Source organism: Marmota monax, unplaced genomic scaffold, assembly GCF_021218885.2.
Source record: "Marmota monax isolate L192 unplaced genomic scaffold, Marmota_monax_Labrador192_F-V1.1 WCK01_AAM20220418_F8-fsc00313, whole genome shotgun sequence".
Classification (NCBI taxonomy): domain Eukaryota; kingdom Metazoa; phylum Chordata; class Mammalia; order Rodentia; family Sciuridae; genus Marmota; species Marmota monax.
The window spans coordinates 688,640-703,486 of NW_026695173.1; the positions used below are offsets into that span (position 1 = coordinate 688,640).

The 14,847-nt window shown below is 50.0% G+C and overlaps 1 protein-coding gene and 1 long non-coding RNA gene across 2 annotated transcripts in view; one reads left to right on the plus strand and one right to left on the minus strand.

The window, feature by feature from the left end:
- Positions 1–9,468, minus strand: part of LOC124081879 (zinc finger protein 260-like) — a 64,626-nt gene extending 55,158 nt beyond the window's left edge. The window contains 1 exon segment of the mRNA XM_046428242.2: positions 9,160–9,468. The gene's annotated coding sequence lies outside the window, so the exon portion shown is untranslated.
- LOC131423568 (uncharacterized) lies at positions 8,371–14,427 on the plus strand. Its single transcript, XR_009225293.1, has 2 exons — positions 8,371–8,417; positions 13,904–14,427. It is a non-coding gene; the product is annotated as an uncharacterized LOC131423568 (long non-coding RNA).
- Positions 14,428–14,847: the final 420 nt, after the last annotated feature.

Below are 14,847 nucleotides of genomic sequence, written 5' to 3' on the forward strand. Positions count from 1 at the left end.
CTCTCCTCCCTTGTCCTCTCCCTGGGGAGTCCCTGGAGCTGGTGACTGTCTCCCGTCTCCCCAAATTCAAACCTACAGCCCCATGGGGGTAAGGACAAAACCAAACCACTTGTTCAGGAAGCAGAAACACACTGTATACTGCCGGTGCTCCATAGTCCCACCGCACCCAGGCCAAGGGGCACAGCTCCTCACCTGCCACCCCCCCACACCACCCCCACCCCCGCTATCTCCAGGAATGCCCTGCTTGGTGACCAGGCCCACATGGCCATCACTCTGCTTTCAGGCAGGTAAAATTTGGTGCAACCGGAGTTAGGTGAACAGTATGTTTTATTTAATTAGGATCAACAGAATAGATAAACCTCACAGCAGGACAGGGAATGACAACGCTGCACAAAAAATTCATGCCCAGGTGGCGAAAGGGCAAATCTCAATTACAGGGAAATCAGGGAAGGAAAAAGTTCCCCAGCACTTTGGAGGAGGCAGAGAGGAGACTACATGCTGAGGCAAAGCCCAGAACCACAGGCCCAACATGGGGCTTCAAGGACACCACAAATCAAGGCAGCCAGGTGGCCGTCCTATAACAGCTGCTCCTCCCTTCTCCCCATCACAGACAAACCTGCCCCAAGTGCACTGGGCTGGGTGAGCCAATGCTGCCTGGGTGCTGGCAGGCAAGTGCAGGAGCCACTCAAGATCTGGCCTATGAGGGCCACTAGGGGATCTCACACCCAGCCAAGATTAGTCTCCAGAAGAATGGCACCCCCCAAAGAGAGGGCAAATGTTCTAATCCTGGGAATGGTCACCAGATCACTAGAAAGTTCCTGTCCTTGTCCCTGGCACCCCAGTCCCACTGGCACTGATGGGGCTAGGCTCCTGCTCTCTCTTAGCAGCAGGCAGACCTGACTCACCTCTCACTCTGGACTAAGAAAAAGAACTGTGAGCTTTTGAGACCCCACATCATCTTCTGAGCCAGTTTTTTCACATCTGACATGGAAGACTGAAGTTTGAACTGATGGCCTTCCCCCAACCATCACTAAATACTACTTAAAAATGGTTAAGATGTAAATTTTATATTATGCATATTTCACCCCCATTTTTAAAAAAGGACAGACACAGAGTTTTTAGAAAAGGAGAGACACAGAGTTCTGAGCCCCTGCTCAGGTCAGCCAGGTGAGCAGAGGTCTCTGGGATCCAGGCCCAGGAATGCGTGACTTTAAGGAGTTTCACCATGCAACGGCGAAAGACACGACATTTGGGGACCCACACATCTGTAGGAAGCCACTCTCCCCCTGCCAGGGCTCCCCTTACCTATTCCAGCACAATGCTTTGAATTATCTCAGCAAATATGTCTCCAGCAACTGAACATCCGCAACAATGAACTCTCCAAGTTTCAGAGCTCAAACAACAAGATTTTCATTGGTGCAGTCTCCCTCCCAAACAAACCCCCAAGTAGCACAAGGAGTGCCACCCAGGCCCCCTTCTCTCAGCTCCCAATCTCTGGCCTTAGGTGACATAGGCCGAGCAACCCCCATTATGGAGGAGAGGGAAATTGCTGTTAGATTAGTGAGCACATCCACAGAGCCCCATTTTATATCCCAATTCAGAAGATGACATGAACATCTGCTTTCAGTTCAAGACATTAATTTTCAATTATTGGAGAAAAACAAAATTAGTTCTGACAAATTGTTGGCGAACACAGGCTCTTGTCTGGTGGTTCATAATAATAACTTCGGGGGCCCACAATTAGTGTCCTTGGATGGAGTTTCCTGATGGAGCTCTTCATCTGCAGTCTGCGGTGGTGGCGGGCAGCACCAGCGTATCTCCTACACCCTGTTCTGTGGGGCGAGAGAGACAGTTCTGCGAGCCCCTGCTCCAGGTTACTGCCTCTTCCGTGACCAGGTTAGGGAACTCAGGACTTTCAGATGTTCTGGAGAAGGGAGGGATGGTGAAGATGGCAGGTGAATAAAAACACCCTCTGGAACCATTTTCAGCTTTAGACATGTCGAGGCTTCCTTCCATTCAGTAGCAAGATTTCACACAGGGATGTAAATCCTTCCCAAGCCCAAGTGTGCCCAAAAAGGCAGACTGGAATCCCCTCAAAACAACACCTTATAATCCAATTTGTCATCTGCAGTGGGAGAATGGACTGCATGCTTCTCCTATGAGACCAATTCCACCCATGACAAAAGGCCATTCAGGATCCTAAACCCCAAACTCAATGGCTCTAGCTGAATGCTACATCTGTAATAATAATAATAATAATAATAATAATAATAATAATAATAATAAACTGTTTGCCAGGGTCCCATCTACCAGGGAACCTGGTTCAGCTCGAATTGCAGGCTCTAGGAAGTGGGAGGAGGAAAAAAATTTAAAAAGCAAGCTCTGAGTTTGCCAACCTTAGTGACCCCCAATCCAGAGAACAACCCACTTGATAAGAGATTATCAACACTATAATCTCGTTGGATGGGTTTTTTATGTATCTTGGCTGCTGTAGTCACTATATCAATAAAAAGCCACTGAGATATGAATGAGCAGAAGAATTCAGAGATAATTATGTAGCGGTCTTTGAATTTGGATGGTCACAATTAAAACCAGAGTGTTTGCCTTGCTCACATGTTCAGACTCTGGGGGGGGAATGGGGGGGGGGGGTGCTGTTAGCACATGGAAGGGGAGGTAACCAGGGAGGGAGGCAGGTTCAAAAGGAAAAGGAGAAAAAAAAAGCAACAATAACAATACAAAATTATATCTTTAAGAAGACAGTGAAAGACACTGCTACATCCAAAGTCAACTGGGTAACTGAGCTCCAACATTGTGTAATTGACTTTTCAAGTAGAACAACAGCAATGTAACAAAGAAAATGTCAGTGTTTTCACAGCACTAATCTATAACGCTGGGAGGCCCTCCCACTGTCAGGCAGGGCTGACAATACAATAGCTTTCTTTTTTTTTTATCATAAATAAATAATGAATTTATTCAGAAGGCTGTCATGCCTAGAAAAGAACAGACTTAACCAACATAGGTTGTAAAATGAGGTTTTCCAACTCACTGGATTTTTTCCCCAGTTAACTGAATATTTGCATGCTTTAGGATTAATACTACCCCACAATAGGCTTCTTGCTATGCATAGGAAACGGGTTCTCAAAATTCTCTTAAGTTGTACAGTCACTACAAACAGTTGTATTCGTTGATATTTTTTTATATCGGCAACTTTGGGAATTCTGGACATTTCAAGTTTTATAATTCCAATATAGTAACTATCTAAGTCCCTGTAGTAGTAACACACTCAGAAAACCTACTCCTCTTGGCTGGGGATGTGGCTCAAGCGGTAGCGCGCTCGCCTGGCATGCGTGCGGCCCGGGTTCGATCCTCAGCACCACATACAAACAAAGATGTTGTGTCTGCCGAAAACTAAAAAAAAAAAAAATAAATAAATATTAAAAAAAAAAAAAGAAAACCTACTCCTCAAAATGTGGCCATCTTTAGCAGCAGCAACAGCAATACAATAGCTTTCAAAGGGATATTACCATCATGCTTTTATTCCTGACATCAATCAAGACAAAGAGAACCCTTTTCACAAGACATTAAAAATCAAACATTTGTACAAGAAGATAGGTAAAACAGCACTCTCCTTAAAGACAGCCATGCAGAGCAATCAGATAATTGGTGATCCTTGAAAGCAGTAAAATATTTTTTTTTACTGAGTGTACAACCCCAGTCGCTGGCTGCCACCCCATCCTGGCAGGTACGCTATGAATCCAAAGTTTCCATCTTTATCTCCCCCACTCACTTCACCCTGCCTTGAGCCCACAGCAGGCTAAGGGAACTGACAGCCAGCACTGAAATATTCAAGTGGGATATATAACCAATACAGACTTCACTATTCCACTTTGAGTGCAAAACTACTCTGATTACAGACTAATATAACTACACACAAAACGCCCTTGCAAGCCAACGGGAATTTGCAGAAATTGACAAATTGGCCCAACAACACCTATTGAGGTTACCTATTATAACCAGGCACTAAGAGTTTCCAAGGTACTCTTCTGTTTTACCGACACTCACTCAGATAGGAAGAAACCCGGATATCTATACAAATATTTTCAAGAAATAAAGATAATACTCTTTGCAAACATCAGTGTACCATGCATAGACAAGTTTGGATTTTACTTCATGAAGCCAGGGTTCAGGAAAATCAAGCACCTAAAGCCACCCACCCACCTTGCAAAATGGATGGGGCCATCAGGAAACCTAGCCATCCACCACTAGATTACCTCGAAACAGGTAATGGATGCCTGCATACCATAAGTTAGTGACACTTAAGAAAAACAGCAGGTCCCGGAGCAGGAAGTAAGGGGGAACTAATGTTCAAGAGAGTTTATACTGTACACACTTTCTGAACCATTGATGTATCCAACCACCAGCCTTCCAAAAGGTCCAAGATGATGGCCTTAACACCCAAAGGAGGTCACCCCCACTCAGGGCTTGACAGAGATCCTGGTACAGGTAGGTCCAAGTCCTAGAATGTTGTGAAGGAGGAGATGAAGAGAGAAAGACACTCTGCTGAAGAGCCCAGACAAAGTGTTTTGTTTCTCTGATATCCAACAGACCACATGCCAAAACTATGCAACCAAGTCGAGTCACCCTGAGACAAAGATGTTACTCTCGAAGCCCCAGAGGCAGCAATGGTTGCTTTTACTTTTTCAGACAGAAGTAGACACTGTTGTGTTTTTAAACAGTGCTTGAACAGGCTCCCTTCATTTCATTGCTAAAATGGGGAGAAATGTTAAAAGAAGAGGGAGCTGGTCCTAACGCTGCCTTGAAAACACACTCTCCCACCACTGCCACCTAAATGAGTCTTTTCCAGAGCCAGGCTGCAAGTCTGCACGCTGGCCTCGGTGGTGAGTTCCTTTCATTTACACATCCAAATGAACAGTTAAGAGAAATCAATGCATCTAATTGCCAGACTATTAAATCCTACATCAGGGGAAGAATTCCACAGCCACCAGCTGAAGAGTTGGCTACTGACATAGTAATTATTACAACTTTGTATTAGATTGAACCATATCCCCAGACTTCCGACTCTAGCCAGGAGAGCTGTACTTCAAGATGCCTAGCTCCAGTTTTCTCCTTGCATGGTTCCCCCTCTTCCTCCTCTGTGAACACACTGTAGCAGGCCACAACATTTGCCAGGGCTGGCGGGTTCTGTGGAATTACTTTATGACTGTTAAGTCACCAGCATTTTGCACCTTTCATTATTAAAGCACACTCGGCACCTTATGGTTAAATGTTAGCAGGATTCTCCTGCCAGAGGCACATAGTTATCTCATTTTATTGCTTATTAAGTTTTTGCAAGGAAACAGGTGTAAGAATCTAAACAGCAATTACTAGAAATAAAGAACGTTTTCTAGAATGAAACAGGCCCTTCCAAAGCTAAGAATAGGTAACTTAATTGGGGGGATTAATATTAGGAATAAATATCAGTTACCCCAATCCACATAGAAAGCTATGGAACGTACAAAGGATTTGTTTTGCCCTTCCTGCAAGATCATGTACATTTAGCCAAACAAATGTCAACAATTTACACTTGTATGTGGTCTCAGATGAATCAAGAAACCTGTAACCTCAGAATGCCTCTATTTATTACATCTCAATTATTTCCATGAAAACACTAGCAATGACAAGCTACACTGTTCCCAGGTCCCTAGACTACCAAAATTATAAAATGGACTTTGGAGGAGCTCGGGGCTGGCAGAAGAAGACAAAGAAGGGGAGGGAAGGAGAGAAAAGTCACTGGGGGTAGTTTTGGATGTTGGGGTGGGGGTATGTGGACACAACCTGAGTGCTAATTAATATTAAGAACTGTAATTAACAGGCAGTTGCTAGATGGAGAAAAACTGACAGCAGTACAAATTATTCAAAAGTTTTAAAAAGGATGGGAAAAAAGACGTATTCCTTTTCCATAGAAATGAGAGAAGTTGTTGCATGGATCTGAGGAATCCAGCAGCAGCCAGCCATAGGGTAAAGGGAGCCAGGGCTCCTTAACAATTGAGGGACAGAGGGAACTGCGAGGTAATCGTTACCAAACCATCTGATATTATTAGCCGAAATAACATCAGTGAGTGAGATTGGAACAGCCTGGAGAATGAGGCCAAAATGATCAAAAGGAACAAATCATTGCAACTACCACGCTGCACCACCAGGACTCACAAAAGGGGAAAGGGGTGTAGGAAAATAAGTCAGAAAATGCGACTTTTGTAACATTCACGGATTTGTTTTTTTGTTGTTGTTGTTTTTTTAACAAAATCACAAGACTTTGGAAAACCAATGAGGCTGCTCACTCCCTGCCCTACCACCCCAGCCCCCTTCTCTATTTGTTGGGTATCCTCCCTCAGGTAAATCTGGGTTTTCCAGAGAAGGACAAACATCCTGGGGGGACAAATGACCCCCTACTCCAGAGGGAGGCTGTGTCCCCGAAGTGGGAAGTGAGCCCCCCCTGAGGCCTGATTGATTTTCAAAGCAGCAATGCCTATGCTTTCAAATCACACTCTCTGATCATCCATTCAAAATTGTTACATTTCTGTCTTTCCTTCCTGCTACGGGCTTTCATATTTCTGAGATCAATTACGAATTATGGTCAAGCGACTTCCACTGCAGAATGTTCGGAGCTGGGGAAGTCCACAATGCCACCACGTTAGCCCTGACACACAGCAGTGGAGGCAAAATAAAATAAATTAAAATGTAAAAGGCACCACTGTTCCTTAAGAAGCATCTTCAAGCATCTTTAAAGGTGAAGACCTTGCCATTTCAAACACTTGGTGCAGAGCTGTCCACACTTAAGAACACACTTTTGAATATTGCTTTCAAGAAGGGGGGCAGTTCTTGAAAAGCAATAAATCTCTCACTTGCTGTAATTCTTATCTATTCAAATTATATACTCTCTTAATTCCTCCCTTGATAAGTGGCCACATCTCCACCCTATGCACTCCAGTAAACTGAATAAAAGGCAAAATGGTGAGAGACAAAGGTTGTGGCTGCTTTTAGAAAATGTAAAGCTCCATGGGAAGAATCAGGGGGCTTCCGATGCCAAGGTTCTGCAGAGAGATTGTGTGGCTGGTACAACACTTATCAAAATGCCTTCACTAGTCTTCTCCCACCTAGCTATCTTCCTTCCTCAATTTGCTTGAATTGTCAGCTACATATACACACATGTACATGTAGATTCATTTAAAATCATTTAAAGGCTTATTTCGTGAAAGGCTAAAGACCAATTCTTGAGTCTTTCTCTGAGATCCACAGAGTGGTTTTAGAATTCAGTTCAAGCAACTCTGAAACACCCACCCATATGTTCACTGCAAACTGTTCTACCTTTCCTTTCTGTGGCTTGCCTTCTAAAATAAGGAGATATGAAGACACATTACCAGGTTATAGGTAAGCAAGCTTTGCATCTTTACCAAAAAAAAAAAAAAAAAATCTGCAAGTTTCACCCAAAATCAACTGCCCGATTTAAAGAAAACTCTATTTGCATCCAGTAGTTCCAATTCCAATATCTGCTTCTTAAGTGGCTCTAGAAGGAGTGAGCAATGAGCCAGGAAAAGAGAAAAAAAATCAAATATTACTTAAAGCTCTGGGTGCCCTTCTATTCAGCAAAAGGACAAACATCGACCCTTCTTCCCTCTACTGTTCTGGGAGTCTCTTCTGGTTTCCTTCCCTTGGTACCCCCACCTCTGTGGGACAGAACAGGGTATTCCGAATTGTGATACAGAACAAGGAGCAGAAGACCAACTTTTCCCAAAGCGTAATAGAGGTGCAGTCCGACTGCTGAAAGTTGAACTGAGTTGGTTTTCTTCTAAGATGACAGGGAGCATCTCTTCAGGCCAGCTGCCACTGGCTTTCCTGGGACTTTAGGAGGAGGGAGGTGGCTACTGTATCACCAGATTCAGTTGCCAGATTCAGTCTCAACCACTCCAGCCAAGAGCAAAGCTGGCAGGAAGAGAGCGGGCCCCAGCGCCTTCCCGCTCAGGCCTTCAGGAAATGAACTTTTCAGAGCAGAACTGGGCTGCGGCCAGAGATCATCAAGGGAGTTGGGAGAGGACAAGGGCCTCAGGACTTTAAGGCTCCAGAGGCATATAGCCACTCTCATCCTGTTCCTCAGTCATCCCTCAGTGTGTCCAGGCGGCTAAGCACCCATCTGAGGGGCTGGAATTGGGACAAAGCAGCAGGCCAGGCCAGGAGAGGGCGGCCTGTTAGGGGAAAAGGGCAGGGGAGGGGCTCAGCCCTCGCACTGCCTCTCCCCAGGGCCTCTGCTCTCCAGGGGCCCCTGGAGCTGGGGACATCCTGTAAATAGAAAGCAAAGCAAGGAGAAGGAGTGCCTGCACACCCTGGGGACTCGGTGCAGGAAGCTGGCCAGGGTGTGGAAGGTGAGTGTGCCAGGGGTGGGGTACCCGGCACACTGCATGGAGAGGCGCTCCTGACTGCTGCAGGGCTCCCCGGGGACCTGCGTCCCCTTGGCCTAGACAATGAACTCCTGGCAGAGGATCCCTGCCAGGTTGGCCTCCGTGGAGCAGGCAGGAAGTGTGTGGAGCAGGCAGAAAGTGCACAGCTGAGTTGGGAGCAAGGTCTGGGCTGGGGGGGGAGGGGCGCTGGGGGGGGAGGGGGCGCCGGGTGGCCTGGGACCATACTGCCGTGCCTGAAGCACGCTCCCTCTGCTCTCCACATCCCTGGGCAACAAGGAGGGGGCTGGAGAAAGCCAGTGAGGCCTGGGGCCAGCAAGGGCGGCCTGGAAGCTGCCAGCCTCCTGGGAGCCCGTCCTCGCCGCCTCTTCCCTCCTTTCGCTGCCACCGAGATTCGCAATCCCCGCCAAGTCGGCCGGGACCCCTTGATTGGCCACGGGGGCCTGGGGCCCACAAGGAGGGAGCGACCCCAGGCCCGGGTCCCCAGCTAGAGGTGGCTCCAGGCCCGGAGAGGGTCCAGGCCGGTAGGGTGTCCACGGCGTGCCCCCTCCACCGCCTCCGCCTCCCGCTCTTGGCTTCCTCCTCCCCCTCCTCTTCTTCCTCCTCATCCTCTCCCCTCGCTCCCGCGGGTCCACAGCTGCCCACCCGCTCGCCAGTCCTTCCTCCCTCTCTCCTTTCCTCCCGCCTCCACCGGGCCTCCCACACTCACCTTTCCCTGAGCGCGGCTTCCCCTGCTTCTGCCTGGGCTTGTCCCGGACTCCTGGAGCTCCGTCGCCCTCCGCGGCCGGGGCCCCCAGCCGCCCTTGCCCGCTCTGGGTAGCCCTCCTCTCCCTTCTCCGCCTGCCTCTCGGAAACTTTTTTTGCAGCCGGGTTGGTGGCTGCGGACCGCCGGTCAGGGGCGGCCTCTCTTGGGGGAGGTGGGGGGGCAGCCCAGGCCGCTGGGGGGGAGGGGGAGGCCCGGGGCACGCAGGGGCCCTGCCTGTTGGAATGCAAAAGCCAAGGGCTCCCGGTCCCAGCGGCGGTCCCTGCGGCGAGTGACCCAGCCCAGTTATGCAAAAAAAAAAAAAAAAAAGCCACGCCCCCCTCCTAGCCCCTCCTCCCTACCCCCAGCCAGCCCCCGGCCCCTAGGGCCCCTCCTCTCTCCCCCACCCCCCACCACCCTCACCCTCCTCCTCCTTCTCCTCCCCCTCTGCCCCTTGCCGGATTTTTGTGCAAAGTTTGCAGGCTTCCTGCAACGCAGGAGCTCACAATGAACCCCTCTGAGGAGTGGGAACGGAACTGGAGTCCAGAGGGTCTCAGGAGGGGAGGAGACCGGGAGGTGGTCGGGAGCTCAGTACCCGCAGGGGGAAAAAAAAATGCTTCAAATATCCCCTGCCGCGCACACACACAAAATAAATAAATATTAATGGCTCAAAAAAATGCCCAAACGCCAGGTTTGGACATTATGATGGATGGCGAGGGGGTACCTCAACTCAGCTTACTTGGGGGTGGGGGCTCAAAACTGCTGTAGTGGCTGGAAGCCCCGGCTTGGAGCCCCTGGCTCAGCCCCCTTCTCTGGCTCAGTCTGGCGCCGGCCCCCCAGAGGAGGAAGTGGCGCTCGGAGGCGCTCAGGCGGCAGCCGGCAGGCACACCCATGCCCCAGGCATCGCTCTGCCCAGGCGCCGGGGCGCGGCTGCCTGCCCTTGGGCTGCGGTGCTCAGCGAGAGGTGCGCAGCCTAACCCCAGGCGATGCCAAGTCGCCGGCCTGCTAGCTGCCTCCGTGGGCCAGGGGCTCTGAGAGGGGGGAGGCGGCGGCCGAGGTGGCAGAGGAGGAGGAAGAGCAGGCGGCAGCGGTGGAGGCAGCAGCGGCTGCGCCCCAGCTCCTCCGCTCTCTAGCCGCAGCCAATGCCGTCCTGCCCGCCAGCCTCCCTGCGCTCGTGTCTTCTTTGTGGTCGCTGGCTCTCTTCCTCCCAATCCGGCTGCTGGGGCTGCACTGCAGAGACACATAATAAAGCCAGGCTTGGCTGGAAATGTAGCCGGGTCCCAGCAGGAGGATGTGAGGAGCTGAGTCCGGTAGGGGAGCCTCTGATCCCGTGGGGCGCCCCCCACTGCTCCAGCTCGGATCAGACGGTGAGAGGGCCAACAGCGCTGGAAATACAGCTCTGGCTGCCCGCAAAACCCAGACCACGGAGGCAGGCACCGCACTGGCTCCAAGGGCCTGGGCTCTGGCTGCACGGGGGCGGGAGGAGGGAACAGAAGGCCCACGCGGGCTGTCAGGCTCACCCAGATGCATTAGCATTACAAACTGCAAATATTGAAAGAATAGGGGAGCAAACAGGTTAGCTATTCTAGCATTGCTTCTTGTGCACTGAAAGACCCTCCGACTCCCTGCTCAAGGAAAAGCACACGAGACACTGGCTGCAAAAGCAAGAGGCGATTTATTGCTACACAGGCGCCTGCGGGTGCTCAGCAAAACCTCAGCCGGAGCTTCGGTGAACTGGCACACCGGGCTCTAGGGCACAGATCTTTTACAGAGAGCAGGGGGTTAGTTTTTAGCTTAGCACAGTAACAGTTATTCTATTGGTTCCTCTGAATCCAGCCTTTAGGTCACCTGGGGGGTAAACTTGTTTTCCCACTTTAGTTCTCGGAAAAACCATAAAATTGCATCCTGTCCTTTTAGTTCCTGTTTTTACCCTGTTTAGTTCCTGTTTTTACCCTGTTTGCTCAAGTTTGGCCCTTCCAGGGTTATCTATATGGAACATCTTGTGGTGGCATTGTGCAAGACTTGAAATGCTACGTGCAGCTGGTGGGGTTTTGACATGGGGGTTGTGTAAGAGAACATCTTGCAGCTTCAGGGCACAGGGGTTAGATTTCCTAATGTTGGGCCTGGGGCCTTGGGGTCCTTCAGCACTACGCACTAGAATTATCCTCAGACCTAGCTATTCCCTCTCAATTGACTTTTGACTATGGGTTGGTGTTCCAAGACCACTCTTACCCCACATCCAACAAACGCTTACACCACTGGGCTAGCCTATACCCTCATTTGTAGGGTTCTTGAGCCTGGTGCGCACTTCCAGGCTGTGACTCTAACACCTATCTCAGGAAAACTTCAGTAGCACCCCTTCCCTCCGAGGTTGGCAAAAATAAACCAGTTGCTACTTTCCACAAAGTTTTGCCAAGGGGCGCCTCAAGTCCCTGTAGTTCTTGAACTAGTTGAGGCTCAGATCTCCTAGCAGGTCCTGGGGTCCTGGAAGGGCACATGCTTAAGGAAAGTCTTCCCTGGGCGGCTCCCCTAAACCTTTACTTTGAAGCGTCCACCACCCCCGCCAGCTGCAGGCTTCCATGTCCCGAGTAGGGGAGAGGCCCCCACATCTCCCCCTCCCAGGCAAGTGGCGCCACCTTGGGCCTGCGCGCCTTGAGCCTGGAGAGCTGAGCGGATGCACGGAGCAGAGCTGGAGGTTATCAATCTCGGGGATGGATATGTTGCCACTTGGAGAGGGGAGGGCTGTGTCCCCTCAGAGTCGAGTTACCCAGGGCAACCTTTCACGGAAAAACCCGCTGCCTCTGAGAGCAGCGCTGGGCCAGCCCAGAAGCAGCGCTGCCCCAAGCAGGGTGCCCGCACCCCTCGGTTCCGCCTGCCCGCCAGCCTGCCCGCAGCCCCCTCAGCTAGTTTCTGCAGTCCCGAAGGGCCCTGCTCGCCAACCCCGTGCTGGTCTGATTGCTGAGGTAGATGCCACCCCGCACCCCTGCTGCTAGGGAGAGCAGGCCTGCGGATGCGGAGAAAGGCCTTAGGCAGGGGGCCATCTCCGAGGTACAGTGGGGTGACAGGAGAAATGCAATGTCCAGGCAAACACTCCTACAGCAGAGACCGAGCATGAGGATACCAGGACAGGCCTTAGCCTGTCATCTACTAAGTAAGACCTAGACCCCGAGGTCCTCCCCTTCTCTGGAATAGGGTTGCCACTCTCAGCCACCGCCCTCCCCAGGTCGTGAGTCCGAGAATGTCCAACATTTCCAAGGAGCCACCTCCTGCAGCTAGGGATGGCCAGGGTTAGACTGAAGAGTGCAAAGGGCCGAGGCGAGGGCAGAGTTTGCTAGGCGACTGGGAAAGAGCCAGGAAGGAGGGGCCGAACCAGCCGCCCCCCCCCACCCCCTCTGGCACCTGGGATCGAGGCCCATGGAGAGAGGGCCAGCCCTTGCTCTCCGGGCGGGTGTGTGTGTGTGTGTGTGTGTGTGTGTGTGGAAACTGCATGCAGATCATACCCATCCAGGAGAGAGGTGGCAAACAAAAGGAGCGAGGTGGGGATGGTTTGCCTTGGATGAAAGGAGGGGGTCATCTTGCGGGAAGGGGCGCCAGTGCCTCTGCCCTTTCTCTGTCCTAAGGGAACTGCGGGAGGCTCAGAGGCCAGAGGTGGAGGTAACAGAATGGACTGGGCGGGGCGCGGGGGAAATTGGGAGGGTGGGGGGGTGGCAGGGATGACCAAAGACCTATTGGAACTAATCCTCAAGGATGAGGGTCCTGGAGCAGCACACAATTTTTTTTTTTGGATGAGTTGCCCACACTGCTCTGAAGCATGTTTGCGACTAGACCCTCACCCCGCCCCCACCCCAGACCTGGCTGTTGTGCCCCTGTCAGCTACAGTCAGGGTGCACCAGGGTGCAGAGGGAGCTCGACCTCCTCCTGCCTCGTTTCTCCTGTTTCCTCTAAAGCTTGTTTCATTTTAAACTCCTTCCAGAAAAATGTTGTTATAAGGAAAATCTCAGAGCTGCAAAAAACCAGTACTATCCCTCTTACTACCCTAGCCCTGTTGAGCTCGGATTTATACCTGAAGGGTCTCAAGGGACATTTGTTGAAGCCTGGGCCTTACTTCTCACCAATCTGGTGACTCTATACCAGAAAGTCATTTTCAGGTGATGTATTTTACAGCATCTGCCTACCTCCAGCAGGTAGGCAGGGTTTAGGGCCCCTCCCTTGTTAAAAAGGTCCCTGGCCCAAGGTGCATGCCTGTTATTCCAACAACTGAGGAGGCAAGAAGATCTCAAGTTTGAGGCCAGCCTGTGCAATCTATCAAGGCTCTATCTCAAAAATTAAAAAAAAAAAATGAAAAATACTATATATGTAGCTTGGTGGTAGAGTGCTCCTGGGTTCAATCCACAATGCTAATAATAATAATAATAATAATAATAATAATAATAGAAACAATAACTTTTTTTGTACTGGAGATTGAACCCGGGGCACTCTACCACTGAGCCATATCTCCAGCCCTATTTTATATTTTCTTTAGAGACAGGGTCTCACTGAGTTGCTTAGTGCCTTGCTTTAGCTGAGGCTGGCTTTGAACTTGTGATCCTCTTGCCTCAGCCTCCTGAGCTGCTAGGATTACAGGTCTGCTAGGATTACAAGTCTGTGCCACCGCACATGGCAATTATAACACTTAAAAGGCATTTTCTGACCTCAATTTCATCTGCTTTAGGTGGATCAAGATTTAGAGGAGGCAACTTTTCTGCCCTGCTCAGAGAAGTGGTTGGAAAACCCAGAGTAAACTGTAAGAAACCAACATCATAAATGCAAGAAAGATTACAAGTTGATGATTTTGAAAACAAAGAAGACTTGCTCACATAAATAGGCATTTTCCCTCAGTCGTCATGTGGCTGGAGGAGGGGAAGCCAAAGAGCTGCCATTCTCCCAAATGATGCATCTTGAGAATGTGTCTCTGAACATGGAGCAAGTGAGGCTGCTGCTCTGAATTTCCAAGAAGAGGCAAGTGTATCATCCAGAGCGATCTGGTGAATGCAAGAGTCCAGTCAGCAACAAAAACAAACCTGTAAAACTGTAGAGCCCTGCGCAGGGGCACACATCTGTAATCCCAGTGGCTCAGGAGGCAGAGGCAAGAGGATTGCAAGTTCAAAGTCAGCCTCAGCAAAAGCAAGGTGCTAAGCTACTCAGTGAGACCCTGACTCTAAATAAAATACAAAATAAAGCCGGGGATGTGACACAGTGGTTGAGTGGTTGAGTTCAATCCCTGGTATCCACCCCCCACCCCCAACAAAATCCTATGTTAGAGTTCCCTTTGTGGCCTCTAAATTAGATCCTGAAGAGTTCCCAGAGTCTTTTAAGAGATGCTTTGCAAGCCAGGCACAGTGGAACATGCCTGTAATCCCAGTTATCAGGGCAGCTGAGACAAAAGGGGCATAAATTCAAGACCAGCCTGGGCAACTTAGGGAGATACTGTCTCAAAATAAAACACAAAGGCTAGGGATGGAGCTCTGTGGTAGAGCATCTTTGGATTCAAGTCCCAATACCAGTTAAAAAAAAAATGCTTTCAGTAAGTGACCCAGTGACCACCTTCTCCCCTACACATTTCTACTTGTATGTGCATACACACATGCACACTTATATTAAATGATACCTGTCACT